Below are 11,010 nucleotides of genomic sequence, written 5' to 3'. Positions count from 1 at the left end.
ACAAGATGCGTCGCGGTGCGGCCGACACGTGGCGTAAATTTCGTCGCGTTCCGCCAGTTAAAAGTGCCCTTAAAAGTTCGAAGACCGTTCACCGCGTCCGCCGGGGAGGCAACCGCGTCTGCCTAGGCGGGACCGCGTCTGCCTAGGCGAGCTTCAAACGAGCGTAACTCTGCCTTGCGTTGCGCGAAAGGGACGGGAGAGGTCTCAAAATGTTCGCCCTTCTCAGCCCAACGCGCGCAACTAAAAACTGAGCGGCTGCGCTCAAGGCGACGGCCGCGAGAATTCGAAAAGGCGGCCCCTTGCGAGACTGGTCAATCACCCGCTGCTCCGGCTACATTGGAAGCAGCGGGTCGGGGATGACTGCACAAGATGGGCGGCAGCGCGGCCGACACGTGGCGTAAATTTCGTCTCGTTCCGCCAGGTGAAAGTGCCTTTAAATATTCGAAAACCGTTTACCGCGTCCGCCGGGGAGGCAACCGCGTCTGCCTAGGCGGGACCGCGTCTGCCTAGGCGAGCTTCAAACGAGCGTAACTCTCACTTGCGTTGCGCGAAAGGGACGAGAAAGGTCTCAAAATGCTCGCCTTTCTCAGCCCCACACGCGGATCTAAAAATGGAGCGGATTCGTCCACGGGAACGGCCGCGAAGATTAGAAAAGGCGGCCCCTTGCGAGCCTGGTCAATCACCTGCTGCTCCGGCTACAGTGCAAGCAGCGAGTCCGCGATAACTGCACAAGATGCGCGCCGGCGCGGCCGAACCGTGGCGTAAATTTCGTCGCGCTCCGCCAGTTCAAAGTGCCTTTAAAAATTCGAAGACAATTTACCGCGTCTGCCTAGGCGGGACCGCGTCTGCCTAGGCGAGCTTCAAACGAGCGCAACTCTCACTTGCGTTGCGCGAAACGGACGGGAAAGGTCTCAAAATGTTCGCCTTTCTCAGCCCAACGCGCGCAACTAGAAATTGAGCGGCTGCGCTCAAGGCAACGGCCGCGAGAATTCGAAAAGGCGGCCCCTTGCGATACTGGTCAATCGCCCGCTGCTCCGGCTGCAGTGGACGCAGCGGGTCGGCGATGACTGCACAAGATGCGCGCCGGCGCGGCCGAACCGTGGCGTAAATTTCGTCGCGCTCCGCCAGTTCAAAGTGCCTTTAAAAATTCGAAGACCGTTTACCGCGTCCGCCGGGGAGGCAACCGCGTCTGCCTAGGCGGGACCGCGTCTGCCTAGGCGAGCTTCAAACGAGCGTAACTCTCACTTGCGTTGCGCGAAACGGACGGGAAAGGTCTCAAAATGTTCGCCTTTCTCAGCCCAACGCGCGGAACTAAAAATGGAGCGGATTCGCCCACGGGAACGGCCGCGAAGATTAGAAAAGGCGGCCCCTTGCGATACTGGTCAATCGCCCGCTGCTCCGGCTACAGTGCAAGCAGCGAGTCCGCGATGACAGCACAAGATGCGCGCCGGCGCGGCCGAACCGTGGCGTAAATTTGGTCGCGCTCCGCCAGTTCAAAGTGCCTTTAAAAACTCGAAGACCATTTACCGCGTCCGCCGGGGAGGCAACCGCGTCTGCCTAGGCGAGCTTCAAACGAGCGTAACTCTCACTTGCGTTGGGCGAAAGGGACGGGAAAGGTCTCAAAATGTTCGCCTTTCTCAGCCCCACACGCGGATCTAAAAATGGAGCGGATTCGCCCACGGGAACGGCCGCGAAGATTAGAAAAGGCGGCCCCTTGCGAGACTGCTCAATCGCCCGCTGCTCCGGCTACAGTGCAAGCAGCGGGTCGGCGATGACTGCACAAGATGCGCGCCGGCGCGGCCGAACCGTGGCGTAAATTTGGTCGCGCTCCGCCAGTTCAAAGTGCCTTTAAAAACTCGAAGACCGTTTACCGCGTCCGCCGGGGAGGCAACCGCGTCTGCCTAGGCGGGACCGCGTCTGCCTAGGCGAGCTTCAAACGAGCGTAACTCTCACTTGCGTTGCGCGAAAGGGACGGGAAAGGTCTCAAAATATTCGCCTCTCTCAGCCCAACACGCGGAACTAAAAATTGAGCGGCTGCGCCCACGGGAACAGCCGCGAAGATTAGAAAAGGCGGCCCCTTGCGAGCCTGGTCAATCGCCCGCTGCTCCGGCTGCAGTGGAAGCAGCGAGTCGGCGATGACTGCACAAGATGCGCGCCGGCGCGGCCGAACCGTGGCGTAAATTTCGTCGCGCTCCGCCAGTTCAAAGTGCCTTTAAAAATTCGAAGACCGTTTACCGCGTCCGCCGGGGAGGCAACCGCGTCTGCCTAGGCGGGACCGCGTCTGCCTAGGCGAGCTTCAAACGAGCGTAACTCTCACTTGCGTTGCGCGAAAGGGACGAGAAAGGTCTCAAAATGTTCGCCTTTCTCAGCCCAACGCGCGGAACTAAAAATGGAGCGGATTCGCCCACGGCAGCGGCCGCGAAGATTAGAAAAGGCGGCCCCTTGCGAGCCTGGTCAATCACCCGCTGCTCCGGCTACAGTGCAAGCAGCGAGTCCGCGATGACAGCACAAGATGCGCGCCGGCGCGGCCGAACCGTGGCGTAAATTTGGTCGCGCTCCGCCAGTTCAAAGTGCCTTTAAAAACTCGAAGACCATTTACCGCGTCCGCCGGGGAGGCAACCGCGTCTGCCTAGGCGGGACCGCGTCTGCCTAGGCGAGCTTCAAACGAGCGTAACTCTCACTTGCGTTGCGCGAAAGGGACGGGAAAGGCCTCAAAATGTTCGCCTTTCTCAGCCCCACACGCGGATCTAAAAATGGAGCGGATTCGCCCACGGGAACGGCCGCGAAGATTAGAAAAGGCGGCCCCTTGCGAGCCTGGTCAATCACCTGCTGCTCCGGCTACAGTGCAAGCAGCGAGTCCGCGATAACTGCACAAGATGCGCGCCGGCGCGGCCGAACCGTGGCGTAAATTTCGTCGCGCTCCGCCAGTTCAAAGTGCCTTTAAAAATTCGAAGACCATTTACCGCGTCCGCCGGGGAGGCAACCGCGTCTGCCTAGGCGGGACCGCGTCTGCCTAGGCGAGCTTCAAACGAGCGTAACTCTCACTTGCGTTGCGCGAAAGGGACGGGAAAGGTCTCAAAATGTTCGCCTTTCTCGGCCCCACACGCGGATCTAAAAATGGAGCGGATTCGCCCACGGGAACGGCCGCGAAGATTAGAAAAGGCGGCCCCTTGCGAGCCTGGTCAATCACGTGCTGCTCCGGCTACAGTGCAAGCAGCGAGTCCGCGATAACTGCACAAGATGCGCGCCGGCGCGGCCGAACCGTGGCGTAAATTTCGTCGCGCTCCGCCAGTTCAAAGTGCCTTTAAAAATTCGAAGACCATTTACCGCGTCTGCCTAGGCGGGACCGCGTCTGCCTAGGCGAGCTTCAAACGAGCGTAACTCTCACTTGCGTTGCGCGAAAGGGACGGGAAAGGTCTCAAAATGTTCGCCTTTCTCGGCCCCACACGCGGATCTAAAAATGGAGCGGATTCGCCCACGGGAACGGCCGCGAAGATTAGAAAAGGCGGCCCCTTGCGAGCCTGGTCAATCACGTGCTGCTCCGGCTACAGTGCAAGCAGCGAGTCCGCGATAACTGCACAAGATGCGCGCCGGCGCGGCCGAACCGTGGCGTAAATTTCGTCGCGCTCCGCCAGTTCAAAGTGCCTTTAAAAATTCGAAGACCATTTACCGCGTCTGCCTAGGCGGGACCGCGTCTGCCTAGGCGAGCTTCAAACGAGCGTAACTCTCACTTGCGTTGCGCGAAAGGGACGGGAAAGGTCTCAAAATGTTCGCCTTTCTCGGCCCCACACGCGGATCTAAAAATGGAGCGGATTCGCCCACGGGAACGGCCGCGAAGATTAGAAAAGGCGGCCCCTTGCGAGCCTGGTCAATCACCTGCTGCTCCGGCTACAGTGCAAGCAGCGAGTCCGCGATAACTGCACAAGATGCGCGCCTGCGCGGCCGAACCGTGGCGTAAATTTCGTCGCGCTCCGCCAGTTCAAAGTGCCTTTAAAAATTCGAAGACAATTTACCGCGTCTGCCTAGGCGGGACCGCGTCTGCCTAGGCGAGCTTCAAACGAGCGCAACTCTCACTTGCGTTGCGCGAAACGGACGGGAAAGGTCTCAAAATGTTCGCCTTTCTCAGCCCAACGCGCGCAACTAGAAATTGAGCGGCTGCGCTCAAGGCAACGGCCGCGAGAATTCGAAAAGGCGGCCCCTTGCGATACTGGTCAATCGCCCGCTGCTCCGGCTGCAGTGGACGCAGCGGGTCGGCGATGACTGCACAAGATGCGCGCCGGCGCGGCCGAACCGTGGCGTAAATTTCGTCGCGCTCCGCCAGTTCAAAGTGCCTTTAAAAATTCGAAGACCGTTTACCGCGTCCGCCGGGGAGGCAACCGCGTCTGCCTAGGCGGGACCGCGTCTGCCTAGGCGAGCTTCAAACGAGCGTAACTCTCACTTGCGTTGCGCGAAACGGACGGGAAAGGTCTCAAAATGTTCGCCTTTCTCAGCCCAACGCGCGGAACTAAAAATGGAGCGGATTCGCCCACGGGAACGGCCGCGAAGATTAGAAAAGGCGGCCCCTTGCGATACTGGTCAATCGCCCGCTGCTCCGGCTACAGTGCAAGCAGCGAGTCCGCGATGACAGCACAAGATGCGCGCCGGCGCGGCCGAACCGTGGCGTAAATTTGGTCGCGCTCCGCCAGTTCAAAGTGCCTTTAAAAACTCGAAGACCATTTACCGCGTCCGCCGGGGAGGCAACCGCGTCTGCCTAGGCGAGCTTCAAACGAGCGTAACTCTCACTTGCGTTGGGCGAAAGGGACGGGAAAGGTCTCAAAATGTTCGCCTTTCTCAGCCCCACACGCGGATCTAAAAATGGAGCGGATTCGCCCACGGGAACGGCCGCGAAGATTAGAAAAGGCGGCCCCTTGCGAGACTGCTCAATCGCCCGCTGCTCCGGCTACAGTGCAAGCAGCGGGTCGGCGATGACTGCACAAGATGCGCGCCGGCGCGGCCGAACCGTGGCGTAAATTTGGTCGCGCTCCGCCAGTTCAAAGTGCCTTTAAAAACTCGAAGACCGTTTACCGCGTCCGCCGGGGAGGCAACCGCGTCTGCCTAGGCGGGACCGCGTCTGCCTAGGCGAGCTTCAAACGAGCGTAACTCTCACTTGCGTTGCGCGAAAGGGACGGGAAAGGTCTCAAAATATTCGCCTCTCTCAGCCCAACACGCGGAACTAAAAATTGAGCGGCTGCGCCCACGGGAACAGCCGCGAAGATTAGAAAAGGCGGCCCCTTGCGAGCCTGGTCAATCGCCCGCTGCTCCGGCTGCAGTGGAAGCAGCGAGTCGGCGATGACTGCACAAGATGCGCGCCGGCGCGGCCGAACCGTGGCGTAAATTTCGTCGCGCTCCGCCAGTTCAAAGTGCCTTTAAAAATTCGAAGACCGTTTACCGCGTCCGCCGGGGAGGCAACCGCGTCTGCCTAGGCGGGACCGCGTCTGCCTAGGCGAGCTTCAAACGAGCGTAACTCTCACTTGCGTTGCGCGAAAGGGACGAGAAAGGTCTCAAAATGTTCGCCTTTCTCAGCCCAACGCGCGGAACTAAAAATGGAGCGGATTCGCCCACGGCAGCGGCCGCGAAGATTAGAAAAGGCGGCCCCTTGCGAGCCTGGTCAATCACCCGCTGCTCCGGCTACAGTGCAAGCAGCGAGTCCGCGATGACAGCACAAGATGCGCGCCGGCGCGGCCGAACCGTGGCGTAAATTTGGTCGCGCTCCGCCAGTTCAAAGTGCCTTTAAAAACTCGAAGACCATTTACCGCGTCCGCCGGGGAGGCAACCGCGTCTGCCTAGGCGGGACCGCGTCTGCCTAGGCGAGCTTCAAACGAGCGTAACTCTCACTTGCGTTGCGCGAAAGGGACGGGAAAGGCCTCAAAATGTTCGCCTTTCTCAGCCCCACACGCGGATCTAAAAATGGAGCGGATTCGCCCACGGGAACGGCCGCGAAGATTAGAAAAGGCGGCCCCTTGCGAGCCTGGTCAATCACCTGCTGCTCCGGCTACAGTGCAAGCAGCGAGTCCGCGATAACTGCACAAGATGCGCGCCGGCGCGGCCGAACCGTGGCGTAAATTTCGTCGCGCTCCGCCAGTTCAAAGTGCCTTTAAAAATTCGAAGACCATTTACCGCGTCCGCCGGGGAGGCAACCGCGTCTGCCTAGGCGGGACCGCGTCTGCCTAGGCGAGCTTCAAACGAGCGTAACTCTCACTTGCGTTGCGCGAAAGGGACGGGAAAGGTCTCAAAATGTTCGCCTTTCTCGGCCCCACACGCGGATCTAAAAATGGAGCGGATTCGCCCACGGGAACGGCCGCGAAGATTAGAAAAGGCGGCCCCTTGCGAGCCTGGTCAATCACGTGCTGCTCCGGCTACAGTGCAAGCAGCGAGTCCGCGATAACTGCACAAGATGCGCGCCGGCGCGGCCGAACCGTGGCGTAAATTTCGTCGCGCTCCGCCAGTTCAAAGTGCCTTTAAAAATTCGAAGACCATTTACCGCGTCTGCCTAGGCGGGACCGCGTCTGCCTAGGCGAGCTTCAAACGAGCGTAACTCTCACTTGCGTTGCGCGAAAGGGACGGGAAAGGTCTCAAAATGTTCGCCTTTCTCGGCCCCACACGCGGATCTAAAAATGGAGCGGATTCGCCCACGGGAACGGCCGCGAAGATTAGAAAAGGCGGCCCCTTGCGAGCCTGGTCAATCACGTGCTGCTCCGGCTACAGTGCAAGCAGCGAGTCCGCGATAACTGCACAAGATGCGCGCCGGCGCGGCCGAACCGTGGCGTAAATTTCGTCGCGCTCCGCCAGTTCAAAGTGCCTTTAAAAATTCGAAGACCATTTACCGCGTCTGCCTAGGCGGGACCGCGTCTGCCTAGGCGAGCTTCAAACGAGCGTAACTCTCACTTGCGTTGCGCGAAAGGGACGGGAAAGGTCTCAAAATGTTCGCCTTTCTCGGCCCCACACGCGGATCTAAAAATGGAGCGGATTCGCCCACGGGAACGGCCGCGAAGATTAGAAAAGGCGGCCCCTTGCGAGCCTGGTCAATCACCTGCTGCTCCGGCTACAGTGCAAGCAGCGAGTCCGCGATAACTGCACAAGATGCGCGCCTGCGCGGCCGAACCGTGGCGTAAATTTCGTCGCGTTCCGCCAGTTCAAAGTGCCTTTAAAAATTCGAAGACCATTTACCGCGTCTGCCTAGGCGGGACCGCGTCTGCCTAGGCGAGCTTCAAACGAGCGTAACTCTCACTTGCGTTGCGCGAAAGGGACGGGAAAGGTCTCAAAATGTTCGCCTTTCTCAGCCCCACACGCGGAACTAAAAATTGAGCGGCTGCGCCCACGGGAACCGCCGCGAAGATTAGAAAAGGCGGCCCCTTGCGAGCCTGGTCAATCACCTGCTGCTCCGGCTACAGTGCAAGCAGCGAGTCCGCGATAACTGCACAAGATGCGCGCCTGCGCGGCCGAACCGTGGCGTAAATTTGGTCGCGCTCCGCCAGTTCAAAGTGCCTTTAAAAACTCGAAGACCGTTTACCGCGTCCGCCGGGGAGGCAACCGCGTCTGCCTAGGCGGGACCGCGTCTGCCTAGGCGAGCTTCAAACGAGCGTAACTCTCACTTGCGTTGCGCGAAAGGGACGGGAAAGGTCTCAAAATGTTCGCCTCTCTCAGCCCAACGCGCGGAACTAGAAATTGAGCGGCTGCGCCCACGGGAACCGCCGCGAAGACTAGAAAAGGCGGCCCCTTGCGAGCCTGGTCAATCACCTGCTGCTCCGGCTACAGTGCAAGCAGCGAGTCCGCGATAACTGCACAAGATGCGCGCCGGCGCGGCCGAACCGTGGCGTAAATTTCGTCGCGCTCCGCCAGTTCAAAGTGCCTTTAAAAATTCGAAGACCATTTACCGCGTCTGCCTAGGCGGGACCGCGTCTGCCTAGGCGAGCTTCAAACGAGCGTAACTCTCACTCGCGTTGCGCGAAAGGGACGAGAAAGGTCTCAAAATGTTCGCCTTTCTCAGCCCCACACGCGGATCTAAAAATGGAGCGGATTCGCCCACGGGAACGGCCGCGAAGATTACAAAAGGCGGCCCCTTGCGAGCCTGGTCAATCGCCCGCTGCTCCGGCTGCATTGGAAGCAGCGAGTCGGCGATGACTGCACAAGATGCGTCGCGGTGCGGCCGACACGTGGCGTAAATTTCGTCGCGTTCCGCCAGTTAAAAGTGCCCTTAAAAGTTCGAAGACCGTTCACCGCGTCCGCCGGGGAGGCAACCGCGTCTGCCTAGGCGGGACCGCGTCTGCCTAGGCGAGCTTCAAACGAGCGTAACTCTGCCTTGCGTTGCGCGAAAGGGACGGGAGAGGTCTCAAAATGTTCGCCCTTCTCAGCCCAACGCGCGCAACTAAAAACTGAGCGGCTGCGCTCAAGGCGACGGCCGCGAGAATTCGAAAAGGCGGCCCCTTGCGAGACTGGTCAATCACCCGCTGCTCCGGCTACATTGGAAGCAGCGGGTCGGGGATGACTGCACAAGATGCGCGCCGGCGCGGCCGACGCGTGGCGTAAATTTCGTCGCGTTCCGCCAGGTAAAAGTGCCTCTAAAAACTCGAAGACCATTTACCGCGTTCGCCGGGGAGGGAACCGCGTCTGCCTAGGCGGGACCGCGTCTGCCTAGGCGAGACTGTTGAATCGCCCCTATCTCGAGCGAGAATGGCAGGAAAACGACGGGACCGGTGGCAAAAGATTCGCCTGCACACTGACTTCAAATTCGTAGGCTTGAGACATAGGGGCCGGCCGTGAAAAGTTTGAAATGGTCAAAGTCTCCCTGTCGCGAGCGGTTAATCGCCCGCTGCTCCGACCGCAATGTGATGATCGAAAAAGATGCGCCGCAGCGCGGCCGACGCGGCGCTGTAAAATTCGTCGTGCTCCGCCAAAGAAAAGGACCTTTAAAAATTCGAAAACCCCGTACCGCGTCTGCCTAGGCGATACCGTTCAATCGCACGTATCTCGGCCCAGACTGGCAGCAAAGTGACGAGATTGGTAACAAAAGATTCGCCTTTGAACGCCCTACACAGGGAAGGCAAAGTCGCAAACGACTTTCGTCCCGCGTCGGCCGGGGCGAACGCGCCCGAACGGCAAAGTCCGAATAAAGCGACCCCGTCTACCGGGGCAGACGCGCCCGAACGGCAAAGTCCGAAAGAGGCGACCCCGTCTACCGGGGCAGACGCGCCCGAACGGCAAAGTCCGAAAGAGGCGACCCCGTCTACCGGGGCAGACGCGCCCGAACGGCAAAGTCCGAATAAAGCGACCCCGTCTACCGGGGCAGACGCGCCCGAACGGCAAAGTCCGAATAAAGCGACCCCGTCTACCGGGGCAGACGCGCCCGAACGGCAAAGTCCGAATAAAGCGACCCCGTCTACCGGGGCAGACGCGCCGGAACGGCAAAGTCCGAAAGAGGCAACCCCGTCTACCGGGGCAGACGCGCCCGAACGGCAAAGTCCGAATAAAGCGACCCCGTCTACCGGGCCAGACGCGCCCGAACGGCAAAGTCCGAATAAAGCGACCCCGTCTACCGGGGCAGACGCGCCCGAACGGCAAAGTCCGAATAAAGCGACCCCGTCTACCGGGGCAGACGCGCCGGAACGGCAAAGTCCGAAAGAGGCAACCCCGTCTACCGGGGCAGACGCGCCCGAACGGCAAAGTCCGAATAAAGCGACCCCGTCTACCGGGCCAGACGCGCCCGAACGGCAAAGTCCGAAAGAGGCGACCCCGTCTACCGGGGCAGACGCGCCCGAACGGCAAAGTCCGAAAGAGGCGACCCCGTCTACCGGGGCAGACGCGCCCGAACGGCAAAGTCCGAATAAAGCGACCCCGTCTACCGGGGCAGACGCGCCCGAACGGCAAAGTCCGAATAAAGCGACCCCGTCTACCGGGGCAGACGCGCCGGAACGGCAAAGTCCGAAAGAGGCAACCCCGTCTACCGGGGCAGACGCGCCCGAACGGCAAAGTCCGAAAGAGGCAACCCCGTCTACCGGGGCAGACGCGCCCGAACGGCAAAGTCCGAATAAAGCGACCCCGTCTACCGGGCCAGACGCGCCCGAACGGCAAAGTCCGAAAGAGGCGACCCCGTCTACCGGGGCAGACGCGCCCGAACGGCAAAGTCCGAAAGAGGCGACCCCGTCTACCGGGGCAGACGCGCCCGAACGGCAAAGTCCGAATAAAGCGACCCCGTCTACCGGGGCAGACGCGCCCGAACGGCAAAGTCCGAATAAAGCGACCCCGTCTACCGGGGCAGACGCGCCGGAACGGCAAAGTCCGAAAGAGGCAACCCCGTCTACCGGGGCAGACGCGCCCGAACGGCAAAGTCCGAATAAAGCGACCCCGTCTACCGGGGCAGACGCGCCCGAACGGCAAAGTCCGAATAAAGCGACCCCGTCTACCGGGCCAGACGCGCCCGAACGGCAAAGTCCGAAAGAGGCGACCCCGTCTACCGGGGCAGACGCGCCCGAACGGCAAAGTCCGAAAGAGGCGACCCCGTCTACCGGGGCAGACGCGCCGGAACGGCAAAGTCCGAAAGAGGCAACCCCGTCTACCGGGGCAGACGCGCCCGAACGGCAAAGTCCGAATAAAGCGACCCCGTCTACCGGGCCAGACGCGCCCGAACGGCAAAGTCCGAATAAAGCGACCCCGTCTACCGGGGCAGACGCGCCCGAACGGCAAAGTCCGAATAAAGCGACCCCGTCTACCGGGGCAGACGCGCCGGAACGGCAAAGTCCGAAAGAGGCAACCCCGTCTACCGGGGCAGACGCGCCCGAACGGCAAAGTCCGAATAAAGCGACCCCGTCTACCGGGCCAGACGCGCCCGAACGGCAAAGTCCGAAAGAGGCGACCCCGTCTACCGGGGCAGACGCGCCCGAACGGCAAAGTCCGAAAGAGGCGACCCCGTCTACCGGGGCAGACGCGCCCGAACGGCAAAGTCCGAATAAAGCGACCCCGTCTACCGGGGCAGAC

This window comes from Amblyomma mixtum, unplaced genomic scaffold (genome assembly GCF_055824585.1).
Source record: "Amblyomma mixtum isolate Tamu unplaced genomic scaffold, ASM5582458v1 scaffold_158, whole genome shotgun sequence".
NCBI classification, from domain to species: Eukaryota; Metazoa; Arthropoda; class Arachnida; order Ixodida; family Ixodidae; genus Amblyomma; species Amblyomma mixtum.
This window is presented reverse-complemented; position numbering follows the sequence as displayed.